Source organism: Chlorocebus sabaeus, chromosome 25 (genome assembly GCF_047675955.1).
Source record: "Chlorocebus sabaeus isolate Y175 chromosome 25, mChlSab1.0.hap1, whole genome shotgun sequence".
NCBI classification, from domain to species: domain Eukaryota; kingdom Metazoa; phylum Chordata; class Mammalia; order Primates; family Cercopithecidae; genus Chlorocebus; species Chlorocebus sabaeus.
In genome coordinates this window covers 39247703-39261790 of record NC_132928.1, presented here as the reverse complement: position 1 = coordinate 39261790, position 14088 = coordinate 39247703, and the positions used below count along the sequence as shown (strand labels likewise).

Genomic DNA, 14088 nt, shown 5'->3' with positions numbered 1-14088 from the left:
AAACAAGACTCAAGCTATAAGTTCCCATGTCGTTGGCAAATTTTTAAATTCTCATTTTGATTCTTTTGATTTGACTGAAAGGGAAGAACTAATCATAGTACTTTAGTTTTCACCGAACAATACTTTGAATAACCACTTTAATATAAGATATGCTAACATAACAGACTGTATTTCTTCCAGCAGTTATCAAAAATCAGATTTTGAGAAAGGTATAATGTAATATAAAATGTATTCATTGATTGTATAAAGTTTGATTATAGGAAACAGCTAGTTGTAATTTTTGTAAAATAAAAGAAAATCCATTCATATGACTTGCTAAAATTATAATCTACCGGAATCCAACAATGGAAATTTCTTCATCATCTGATATGTTTTATTAATGTCTCTTGCATTATTTAAATAGTTTCTCCTTTTAAAAGCAAATAGGATTTATCTTGACAAAAATTACACATGAATTTTAGAAATTAGAAAAATTTGATATGTTTATATTAAGCCACAGTGTTCATTCAATATAATTATGTAAATCACAAAATTATACTCAAAACAATTTAAGTATTAACCTTAAAGAAATAAAACCTGCAGCCAGTTCTACGGCATATTTAGAAACTTTTAACTTCTATACACAGTGATGTTATTCTATGTATCAACATTATCAAATAGATTATGTCAGAAAGGTGACCAGTAAAACTTAATTTTAATGGAATGTCATAGTGAGAAATAAACTTAGAGAATGCCCTGTTATCTTCATTTACTAGATGAGGACTCAAAGACACAGAGGGCTGATAAAATTTTGTACATTTTTACAAAGAATAAATGGTCAATAAAAGCATGAAACCTCAGTTCTACAATATCAACTTATCTCTCTATCCAACTATGTGTTGTCTTTACCTCTCCAGTCCAAACGAGCTGGATTAAGTTGACATAATGCAAAAATAAATAATTTAACTTAAGTTAAAAGTCAACTGGAAAATAAAAGATTCAAAAACTTATCAATAAAGTATGAGGATTACAAAGTCACAACTTAAGTAAACACTTGCAAAGTACTGATGAGAAAACAATTCTAATAAAAAAATTGAAATCTTTTAAAATACAATTTTAATATACAAAAATGAAAAGGATGTCCTAGATTGTATTTTTATAGGCTAAAAAGTTAGATTAAAAGAAAAAAAACAAATCGTGAAATTCACTTACTTTCTCTTTAGGTGGGACTGCTAAACTAACAGATCAACAAGATCAGTCAGTATTCTGTAAAATACTTGAATGTTATGGCAACATTTGACATGGTCAAATATAATATCATAATAGAGAAGCTAGAAAAAAAGTCCTAGAAGTTAATACAGGGTCACAGTGCTGTATCTGAAGCCCCTGAAGTCAAATGTGCTTCAGAGTTCAGAGTTTTCTGTATTTTAGAGGGAAATGAGGAACACACAGTGTATCTCATGGAATATTTTCAATGGAATGTGAGGCAGTAACATATAATCAAGTACATCAGCATCCTTGCAATAAAGGGTGACTATTTTGCATTCAATACAAAAATAAAAACTATATCTCACATCTGTCAAAGTCAGGGCAAGTTTCAAAGCAAAATATGCTAAAAGAAAATGATCCAGTTTCAAAGCTTTGGAATTTTGCAATTTCCATAAAGGGCTTTGTACCTACACAAAAAGCTGAAAATTATCTAATTATTGGAGGATTTCTCATTATTTAATTGAGGATACTTTTTTATTGCTATTCTGCTAAGATATTTGTCAGTGATGCAAATGAATACATAGGAACTATTCCTTTCAAATGTGCATATTTGGAATAAACCAGTATGTTTGAGTATAATTTTCAAGAAAAGAAAATTCTTGACAGATTTCTCAAATGGGTCAAATATATTTTTTTATTATTTTTAATGAGATACGAACACATGCAATGCTCTCAAGAGTAGGAGAATCTAGTTCTCCCTAATAGTACTTCAATAAAAGAGAATAATAATGTGAAGTCTGAGTGCTTTCATTGGATTAAACATTGAAGAGACAGAACTGGGATAGGATTAGAAAAGTACACCCTGGAATGTGGTTTGTTCCCAGTAATTTGAAACATTTAAAGAATGGTTAGATGATCACTTGACAGTTATACTATAAATGGGAATCAGCCTGAGTTAAACATCATTGCTTTGAGTAGATAAATTTTAAAGTCATTTTCAATCTTTGGTTTTATTTGGGAGAAAAAAAAAAATCTAAATCCTGAAAAGATCACTGCAAAAAAGGATTATAGTCTGTTCGCTTTTTTAATTGATAAACATGGAAATGTATTCCTATGAGTGTTAAACCTATTGTTGTATTTTAAAAATTTACTTTCCTATAATGGTTAAGTTTTGAAAGATTACATTTCATGAGAAAATACTTTATGAATTTTAATGCGGTATGTTTATTTAAATCTAATTTTCTATTCTGTTTTGGGAAATAGTTGTGTGTGTCTTTCAGATAAGACCGTCAGCACATAAGGCCACAGCAAAACAGAGATTTTGCTAATTTTTTAAGCCTTTGTTAATTTCTGGCTGACAAGAGAGGTAGTTTAATTAGTTAGCTACTAATATCTATTTAAATGAGCAGCCAGGGAACTGTCTGTCACAATAAGGATACGCAAAGCCCAGGCCATTCTCTTTTTGCTCTTTTCAACTATTTCAAAAGAGAAAAAAATAGGTAGATTCCACATATGTGTAAATGAAGGGAGAAGGCTCAAAAAGTAATCACACATGCCTAAGATTTAACATACTTTGTACACAAAAGAAGAAAAATGGATTTAAATAAAACAAGTAAGGTACTTACGTGTGTGTGATTACCTTTTGTGTATTTTCTTCAAGTGTGTGTGGTTACTTTGTGTGTATTTTCTTCGTGAGTGCGTGTGTGTATATGTATATACTTTCGGGTTTGACCTACAGGTGCCTTAACAATAAACTAGTGAAATACTTTCAAATATTGTGGAAGCCTTCTGTAACCTTTGTTTTGTTTTGTTTTGTTTTGTTTTGAGACGGAGTTTTGCTCTTATTGCCCAAGGCTAGAGTGCAATGGCACAATCTCGGCTCGCTGCAAACTCTGCTTCCCGGATGCAAGTGACTCTCCTGCCTCAGTCTCCCAAGCAGCTGGGACTACAGGCGTGCAGCACCGCACGCGGCTAAATTTTATATTTTTAGTAGAGATGGGTTTCCACTATACTGGCCAGAATGATTTCGAACTCCTGACCTTACTCGGCCTCCCAAAGTGCTGGGATTACGGTCGTAAGCCACTGTGCCTGGCCAGCCTTCTGTATCTTGACTAAAAGAAAATATTCAAAGAACGCTGAGAATTCTTTAAAAGGACCTGAAGAGTATTAAACGTTCCCTTTCCCTAGGTTAAAGTATCTCCTCTACTGGCAAACAAAATGGACACCCTGGCAAACTGGGGTGTTCAAAGTTGAAACAGAACCAGGCAGCCATACCTGCATGAGGGAGCAGTGGGTCACATACTCTTCATTCCCAGAAAGATGTTGTAAAAGCATCACAGGACCTCCCTTTCTGCAATCAAGCCAAACCAGTGTCTGTTATCCTTGCCGAGATAAACTGAGAGGTGAACCACACTCACCACCAGCAGTTTGAAAGGTCTGACAGTGACTTGTAGTTTGGGGCTTGAAAGCCAATCAATCAGAACTTACCTACCCTGGCCAATCAAGACTCAGCTTGTATCAACCAATCAGGACTCAGCTGCAATGATCAACCTTAATTAAGCAAGTTTCAGTCTTTCTGTATGCAGAACTGATTGAGAACCTCGGCAGGAACTTTACTGTAAAACATGAACAGTGGGCTAGGCGGTGGCTCCCTCCTATAATCCCAGCACTTTGGTAGGCGGAAGCAGGCAGATCACCTGAGATCGAGAGTTTGAGACCAGCATGACCAACATGGAGAAAACCTGTCTCTACTAAAAATACAAAAATAGCCGGGCGGGGGCGGGGTGGGGGTGGCCCATGCCTGTAATCCCAACTACTCGGGAGGCTGAGGCAGAAGAATCGTTTGAACCTAGGAAGTGGAGGAGGTTGCAGTGAGCGGACGTGGCGCCATTGCACTCAGCCTGGGCAACAAGAGCAAAACTCCATCCCAAACAAAACAAAACCCATAAACAATCTCTTTCGTCTCTGGAATGAATTTTAGTGGCGTATGTTTTGTTTAAATCTAATTTTCTTCTTTTGTGTACAAACGCTGTTTCCCAAGTTTACAAACTATTCACTGGCAAAAAGTCTCTTCCCTCAAATTTCAGAGAACTTTTCTTCATACTAAAAATCAGTTATTAGCTTATACATTTAAAATAAAAAGGCTTATTAATATATTTCCTAGGTTTATGTAAAAAGAGTATGCTTTTTTAATTTTTTTATATTTATTTATTTCATTATTATTATTATTATTATTTTTATTTTTTTTATTTATTTAATTTTTTTTTTTTTGGCAGAGTCTTGCTTTGTCTCCATGCTGGAGTGCAGTGGCACAATCTTGGCTCACGGAAACCTCTGTCTCCCGGATTCAAGCCATTCTCCTGCCTCAGCCTCCCGAGTACCTGAGATTACAGGCTCGCACCACTATGCTCAGCTGATTTTTCTATTTTTAGTAGAGACGGAGTTTCACCATATTTGCCAGACTGTTCTCGAACTCCTGACCTCGTGATCCGCCCACTTTGCCCTCTCAAAGTGCTGGGATTACAGGCGTGAGCCACCGCGCCCTACCAAAAATAATAAGCTTTTTATATTGACTTTGTTTACTGGGAAATTTGGAGAAATAAATGAATGGAATATTTAATAAGATATGTACGTCCTTTGTGTAACTTTTTTCAACCAACATTTTTTAACATTTTTATATTATCACATCACGTCAGTAAGAGAAGCAAATTCATGAATAAATATTACTAATTAATTGGTAAGACTATTTTAGAGACATAATTTTATTGGATAATTATTATATCCTAAAGCACATTACGGAATTATAATTCCTACTGAAAATTATGGGGAAGTTAAAAAAGTTACTTTGGGGAAATTAAAAAACAAGCAGGGAAATTTAAAAAAAAACGAAAAACTTGCTACTTCTATGAAGATTGGTCTAATTATGGATATTGGATAAATTAATATCTATTATAAACCATAAATAGTACACATTTCAGCTTTAATTTTAAAAGTACAATTGGAAAATGAGGGTCTAATCTTTTACTTGTATTCACAGATGCTTATTAAAATGAAAGATAATATTTTAACTTAATCTTAGGACTAATATATTTAAACTTCATTAAAAAATATTGTCATTACCATTGCTATTTTACTTTTATATAAAAGTAGAAAAGACATAATGAATGTAATTTTAGAATCTTTTGTAACTTAGAAACATCATAATGAAAATCACTTTTTTCTCATTAAATTTCATTTAAGTACACACATGCATACACACACACACTCAAGAAAAGCGTCAAGAAACCTTTCAAAGTGTTAAAACCCAGTTTTTTTCCTCTAATTTTCAAATTCACATTTTTGGAATGGTGCTCGTTAAAATAATAAATATTAGCAATTCAAAAGCTCCAGATGAGTGAAAGCAAAAGAGAACAAGTCTAATAACTCTGGCAGTTTCACTTGGAAGAAGATCACAGAGATAATGAAAATGAAAAATTAGAGTGCTTGGCGAAATGGGATTAGATAGAGAAAAATAATCAAAGTATTCTTTTAAATGCCAAAACATCATAATTGTTGTTTCCTATTCTGTAAATAATTGTGTTAACTAGCAATCTTGTTTATTTTGTCATTATAATAGTAACAAACATGAATACACTATTAAACTAAAAATTATTATTTATAAATTGTTTTAATTATTACAAAAGCACAGCTTTTTAATTTATAGTAACAAGATAATGCACAATTCTCATTAAGAACTGATTCTTCTGACAGTGGATTATAGTTTCTAAACTCTTTATATTTCTATATTACTTCTGACTGAAATTTTCCCAATGGCAACTGTATATTTCAGTTGTGAGTTATAATCAAGTAACAAAAATTAAAATGTATGATATGGTTTAATCTCAAAATTAGAGATATAGCAATATCATTGTACACATGTAATCAAATGATTTTGGTTATTAATGTATTTTGATTATTATTTAAAATCACCACCTAGAATACTCCTCTTAATTTATCATTGCACCAAGTGTGTTAACAGTGTAGTAATTTATAGTAAACCAACCAACTAGGATAAAAAGCTTCCTTCTTACTATAGCTTCTTCAATATAACATACAAGAAATAGGAAAAAATTAGATTGGTGGGGGAAAGATAAAAATTACACAATTTATGTTCCAATATACACAAAGAAAAATATAAGAAGTATAAGAGATTCTTATATATTATTTATAAAGAAGTATTTGTAAGTGATTTTTGCAAATAAATGCAGATATAAGAATTAACCACAGTATATTTTTGTTTGAATCCTTTAAATCTATTTGTTCTGATGTTTCCTTTTTGCTTTTGATAGCCAAAAAATAGAACTTTATAGCTCAAAAGATCTATAGAGATCTAGTGCAGTCTTACTTTTACAAATGAAGAGACTGAAGTCTGAGAAATTAAGTTACAAACCTGAGTGAATAGTTGCATTTTGTCAAAGACAGAAAAGAATACATGCCTCCTTGCTTATAGTCAAGAGAAAATATTTTCATTGGGATGCGCATTGGTCTCTAAATCCAGCATATCCAAATGCAAAGCCAGTGCCTTTGATGGTTGAGCAACTGGCTTGCTCTAGGAAATTAAAGACAGAAAGGTAGAAATAAAAAAAATAAAGTGTATAAAATTAAATAAATAAAACAGAAAGAGGAAAAAGTTCTGTCTTCCACGTATTCATAATTTAAGTTAGAAGGTGATTTTAGTGCAATATCATACATGAAAGAGAAATTCATGGATATGAGGGGCTAACAAAAGTTCAGCATGTTTTCGTTTTTATTTCTGAATCTGTAAAATGGAAATTATTACAGCTATTTATAGGATTAAATAAGATAACATGAAAGCACCAATTACATAATGAAAATTCAATATTTAATTTCAATCTCTTTTCCTTTTCTAGTATGGACTAGATAGATAGGTAGGTAGGTAGGTAGATAGATAGATAGATAGATAGATAGATAGATAGATAGATAGATAGATACAGTCCAGGCTATTACCCTATATATAGTGTAAAATAGTATATATATACACTGTAATTTTTTAACCAACATTTTTGAATACCTTATATATATATTTGTGAATAGCTTATTATATACTAGAAATAGGATGTATTAGTTCCTTTTTAATTTATTAAATATGAAATAATTCCAATCCCTTTCCCTTTTCCAGACTACAAAAGGGGAAGAGATTGGAATTAAATATTGTTTGATATATATGTACACACACACCTTTTGCACTATGTATATAAAATATAGATATGTACGTACATACACACGTTTTGCAGTCCCTCTTTCTCCCTATAGCTTTCTCTGTATATATATACACAACATATAGATATGATCCCCAAAGACTTCTGACTTATGTTATAGTCTGTCTTTCACATATGAAGATGTTTAATTATAATTATTTTAAAAATTAGTGCTAAGGCTAAAAGGATGAACTATGTTTCATTATTTTAACTCTATTTTTAACTTTTTCTTAAATAATCCTGGTAAATCATAATTTCATTGTTAGTTACTTGCAAATAACTTATCAAATAAATTACAGCTCATCCTAATGTTTTTAATAACAGCTAATATTTTGCCTGATCATAAAATTTATACATATTCATCACAAAAAAGTGTGAGGGAAAACCTATAAAACTTTACACAAGAGATAACTCAAACATTAGGGGCAATACTTGTAGTCTTTTTAGTGTGCATTTGTATATGTTAAAAAAGTAAGACCATCCTAAAATAATTACAGCCCTATTCTACGTTTTTAAATTTTTATGTGTTTTGTTTTACTTAAATTTGAAGGAAATGAAAGAATTTCTTTTTGTATTGAATACCTTTTGAAAATAAAACAATATTTAGTACCATTAAAACTCAATTATCAGTTTTCTGAGGAAACAGTTAAATTTATTTCTTTAAATATCTATTCTTAATATCTAGTTTTAAATTTGCATTCTTAAGATTTTTGAGAATTCTGAAAACAAGGATATATTTAATTTATTATGTTAATATTTTTCTTTGTGGGTTAGAATAAAGTCAGATTGAGTATACATTCCATGACCGTATTTAAGATGCATATTACATATTTAATGCACAAAATTCTCTATATCAGTACAATTATATTAAATTCTATATTTAAACAATATTTTTTCTTATCACCCCTACACTTGGGAGGTGTGTTGTATGTGTGTGGTCTATTTCATCCATAAAATTTAAAATAGCAGATTAAAGTTTCTTGTGACAATTCTGTGTGTGTGTGTGTGTGTGTGGTTTTTTTTAGTTTCTTCTAAAAGATCTATGTATAACTTACTATTCATTATATAGAGTTATATGGCATTTAAGAAAATTGATTATCTTTTTACTTTTTATGTTGTGTCTAATTTTGTCTTAGTTAACTTTGCTAAAAGTAGCATATTCAAAGAAATGTTTAAGTCTGATTATGATAATTATTTTTAGAGCTGGAAATGTTTACACTTATTACATTTGCTATATTTTTGTTTTTTCAGGTCACCTGGTTTCAAGTTTGATAATTCTATCATTTTCATTTATTTTTAAACTTTTGATATGTCTCTCTTTATATGTAGCAGGAAATTTTCAAAATACACATAATGCTTTTTACATCTGCAAGTTGTTATTGTTAAGGTTAGCAATAATAATTGAAACTTAATTTTTCTGGTTAGAAATGGAAATATTAATAAATTTGAATTTCAGCTCTGCTTAATTTTTCTAAGGTTTTACTCAAATTCAGATCTCTAAGTATTTATTTATATTATCAGAGTTTATAACCCTAGGTCACTTAAACTTAATAGTTATCTTTATTGTTAAATACTGCCTCTTCCAAGAATCATATTTTAACATTTCCTTGAAATTTTAAAACAATATTTGCTATTTTTCAGCAAACTCTGTGTGATAATTTTTAGTGTGAATTTCATTTCTGTTGCTACATTTTATTTTATTTGCATTATTATCACATCCTCCAAACTCCTTTTTATTTTCACCCTATCTTTTTCTTACCATATATTCCTCTGTTTTTAGAGATACCACAATTTCCTACAATCTATTGAAGAGACTAAGCATTCATGTGTGCTTGTGTGTGTATGTGTATATCAGGGAGAAGGATCATGAACAGGTAATCTCTTCTATTAAATCTTTAAGATATTTATTTCTTTCGTTTGACTATTTTACAAAATTTGTTACCTTCTTCCTTTGATAAAAGCATGGTCTCCCTACTATGATACTCAAACTGTCACATACTACCAGCCAAAGGTGCTATTGTATTATAGCGTGTGTGTGTGTGTGTGTGTGCGCGCGCGCGCGCGCGCGCGCGCGTGTATTATGTATAATATATTACTGTATTATTTTATTTGTCATGTGGAATAGAGAGGGCTCTATCAATATGTAGATTTTGCTGAAACAGCATGTATTGATCAGTGTCTCCAATTCTTTCTTTGTTTTGCAGGAGAGTGCACTGATGTATAGTGGTTTGGGCTTAATTATCAGTGTATAGCTGAGGCGGAATTTACCCTGACATTCATTTCTCTGACAATCTTAACAAGAAAGTCCAGGGAAACAATATTAACTACATTAAAGGCTATTCCTCTCCCTGTTCCTAATTTACTTCTGAAAGTCCTTGTTCTTTGTCATAGATATGTAATCATTAATACTAGTACTCATGTATTCCCTTCTAGAGTTGCCAAATTTAGCAAATAAAAATACATGGCAAACAAATAAATTAAAATTTAAATAGACAAAAATATTTCCTGTTTCTTTGTTTTTTGGTTTAATTATGTCTCAAATATTACATGGGCATCCTTATTTAATATCTTCCGACCACATCATTCTTGCCATGTACCAACTCCGAACATAGTGAGAGAGAGAGATCATCTGACTGTGGCTACATCTCAAGGTAGGATCCTGTCATAGAGAGGGAGCTGCAAAGTTCCTATTAGGATCTAACTCTGGGCTTCGGAGTAGTTAGCTGATGGTAATGACACAGCTCCCTTCTGTATTTAGGGTAAGTGCCACTTTGTTGAGGCATTTGGGCTTGCTCATCTGAAGTATTAAAATATGTTTTGCTAGTCTTATAACTTATAAGAAGCTTATAACTATTTAAATGCCTCTCATATTCTGGTAGAAAGTTACATATTCATCATAATTTTCTGTGTTGTTATGAGTTTTCATTTTCCCTCCTGATAATTAATATAGTATTTTAATAGGAAGTTTGAAGTGATCTGTATCCGGATTGCTACTTTAAAGACATTTTAAACCAGAATCCTCATAGTTTTTATTATAGAAAATTGTATATTCTTAAAAACAACTCTTTATCAATAAATACTTGTCCAATTCTTATTCCTGTTGAAAAATACTTGTATTTTAATTCTTAATAACATGTGTTTAAATAGATTCTTATATATCCCAAAATTATGAAGTTTTTTTCTCTGTTTTCTTCTAGAAACTTAATATTTTTGCCTTTCCTATTGAGATCCTTTTTCCATATGAAATAGATTTATAAATATGTTATGAAGAGAGGATTAAATTTCTGCTTTTCTCATATGGATACCCATATAAAGAAACCTTTATTCAAAAGTTCACTCTTTCCCACACAAGATTTCATTATAATCCTGTCACATATGAAGTGACCACATAGTGGTTTAACTTTTTTTAGACTATCTTGTCTTTCATCGGTCATTTTTTAAATATAATTTTTTTCAAGGAGCATGACTAAAAACACTAGAAAGGCACAGAGTTCATCTCCATTGTCTCCTGTTCTCAAATTTGGAGCATTATTTGAGTGCTCTGAAGAAGGACACCAAGTTGTGATAACATGACATGTCTGTATAATATTTTGAAAAATTATAAGAAAATCAATATCATTTTCCCATAATTCACTTACACATGTGGTTAACCAAAGAATGCTAGAAGTTAGGGAAAGAAAAAAAAAAAACATTTTTGTTTTGAGTCATCATATCTGAAGATTTACATATGTGAAATGTTTATTTTATGGTAATGAAAATTGCCAGCCTATGACCTTAGAACTCATATCTGTGGTTCAAGATAACTGCGTCTAAGTTTGAGCCACTAAAAATGAGTCTCTTGTCTAGATATCCTCTAATGTATTAAAAGAATAAAGATTGCCATGGCCTGGAGAAAATTATACTATTCTGACAGGCTTACAGCCTGAGGGATAGTGTTTCTAGAATACAACTGCAAACACAAGGTTCCAGCTTACTAAGGGGCCAAGTGTCCCTCTGTTCCATGCGGCAGAGTAGACAAAATTTCTCCAGGCATAACTCACTTTCTGAAACTAAAAACACTTTTAGAAGTGCCTTTATTTTTTTAAATGAGGCATTTTTTTCAAAATGCCTTATTATTTTATTCAGGAACCAATCTGAGGATAGTGGGAAAAATAGTTCAAAATCTAGCTTATAATATTTGTCCAAATAGCAAGTTATTTGTTACCATTCTCATTCTAAATCTTCCAACTCAGTGACCAACCCACAAATTAATCATCTTTTAAGTCTTAATGTAGTTTCAGATACAAATTCTGTAAATAACTTTACATATATACAAGTTTAAAAACATAAATGTAAGTTATATTATAGTTGACAAAAACACACCTTTTCAAACATGATGACAGTTTTTAAAAATCTTAGCCCTAGCTATGATTTTAGCAATTTTTGATTACTGTGTCCTTGCTGTTCTATATTTAGAGTGAAAATAAAAATATGTTGCTGGAGAAGAGGAAGAAATGAAGAAACACACGTGAAAATAGATTTGACCTAATTATTTTAACAGATTTGATGTGTTTTACATTTGTAACTAGTGCCTTTCAGAAACAATGTCAATGCAATATTCCCCAAGAATGTGTTGATGATAGTAATAATAAACACTAGTAGAATTGGGCTGATCACTTTACGAAATTACAATCTTTAAAATGACAAATCAAGTATTTAAATACGGAAAGCACTAATGTTCCATCTGTGTGTTTTAAGTACTCACAAATTCTATATTTTATGGCAAACATTAATGAAAGATGAACCCTCTAAAAATTGTTTTTGAAGACAAATATTAAAGACAAAAACTCACTTTACTAAAACTAAAGGAACTCTAATGAATAAATTATATTGTTCTTTTTATAGCAACTATCAATAACCATAGCATCATTTGCAATGTTTAAACGGTTTTATAAGACGTTATAACCTAGCTCCATTGTTTATAAATGGATTTAATATCTTTACATGTTTATTCAAGCCACAAAGGTAAAGACATAGGAAGGATAAGTAGCACAGAGCTAATGAAGGTCTCCAGGAAGTGAGTTGCATAAAAACCAAACAATATATAAGCCTTGCAAACAAACCTCAAAGCACTTTTGTTCATTACCTTTAACATCTGTTATCCAAATAATGCCTCTTTCATTCAACCCAGCACCTCCAAAAACATGTCAAGCTGGCTGCGCGCGGTGGCTCACTCCTGTAATCCCAGCACTTTGGGAGGCCGCGGCGGGCAGATCACTTGAAGTCAGAAGTTCAAGACCAGCCTCGCCAACATGGTGAAATTCCGTCTCTACTAACAATACAAAAATTACCTGGGCGCGGTGGTGGGTGCCTGTTAATCTAAGCTACTTGGGAACCTGAGGCAGGAGAATCGCTTAAACCCAGGAGGCAGAGGTTGCAGTGTGCCAAGATCGTGTCACTGCACTCCAGCCTGGGTGAGAGAACGAGACTCCGTCCCAAAACAAAAACAAAAACATGTCAAGCCATGTTTGCAGCTCACAGCTGATTGACTGATAAGCTAAACCACAACAATCACACCTAAGACAGCACTTTAGACCTCCAGACACAGATGCCAATAAATCATGGAGACATGCACTGGCATCAGTTTGTCTGGCAGAGTGTTAAAAATCTTGCAGAGTGCTAAAATCTAACACATCCTTACAATCCTAAATTCAGGTAGTTTCACACAATCTGTGAAGAAAAACTGGCTAAATCAATAAACACATATAAAAATAAATGAACACAGAATCATAAAATGTTGACAATTTCTGCTGCATTTCAGAAAGAAAATCTGTAGTATTCTTGTTTTTCCTTTTTTTTTTTTTTTTTTTTTTTTTTTTTTTTGAGACGGAGTCTCGCTCTGTCACCCAGGCTGGAGTGCAGTGGTGCATCTCAGCTCACTGCAAGCTCCGCCTCCCAGGTTCAAGCCATTCTCCTGCCTCAGCCTCCCGAGTAGCTGGGACTACAGAGGCGTGCCACCACGCCCAGCTAATTGTATTTTTAATAGAGACAAGGTTTCACCATGTTGAAAGATGGTCTGCATCTCTTGACCTGGTGATCCACCCACCTCCGCCTCCCAAAGTGCTGGGATTACAAGCGTGAGCCACCACGCCCGGCCTCATCGTTTCATTTATTTAAAAAATAGAGTAAATCTTTTCATTAGGCTTATGACAGTTTTATGGCTGCATGGAATAAGAGGTTTTTTTTTTTATTTTTGAAAAGGCAAAACAATAATTGTATGATGCTTCATGGAACTTGTTCAGGACACTCATTTTTTTCTGTAAATATACATTGCTGAGAGGATTTATAAATTTTTCATAATGCTGTATAAATGACCACAGACAAACAAGCAGAGTGCCCTCTGGTGCACATACAGAATAAAATAAAATATTTATATAGGAGTATCTACATAGATATAGACACACAAAAATGCACAGCAAATGTGCTTCTTCATAAATGTTAAACCAATAACTAGGAATTGTAAAAATCTATCACCAATAAACAAATTGAAGTAATAACTTCACATAAAACGTTCTTCATGGCATAGATCAATATAATCTAATCCATCAGGCAACCACTTGTACACTCTTCTACTTAATGTATTCACAGGACATCAGGTGAGCAG

The 14088-nt window shown here is 32.1% G+C and overlaps 1 protein-coding gene across 3 annotated transcripts in view; it reads right to left on the bottom strand.

Annotated features, from left to right (window-relative positions):
* BRINP3 (BMP/retinoic acid inducible neural specific 3) overlaps positions 1-14088 on the bottom strand; it is a 395286-nt gene that overhangs the window by 357073 nt on the left and 24125 nt on the right. The gene's annotated exons all lie outside the window — the stretch shown is intronic.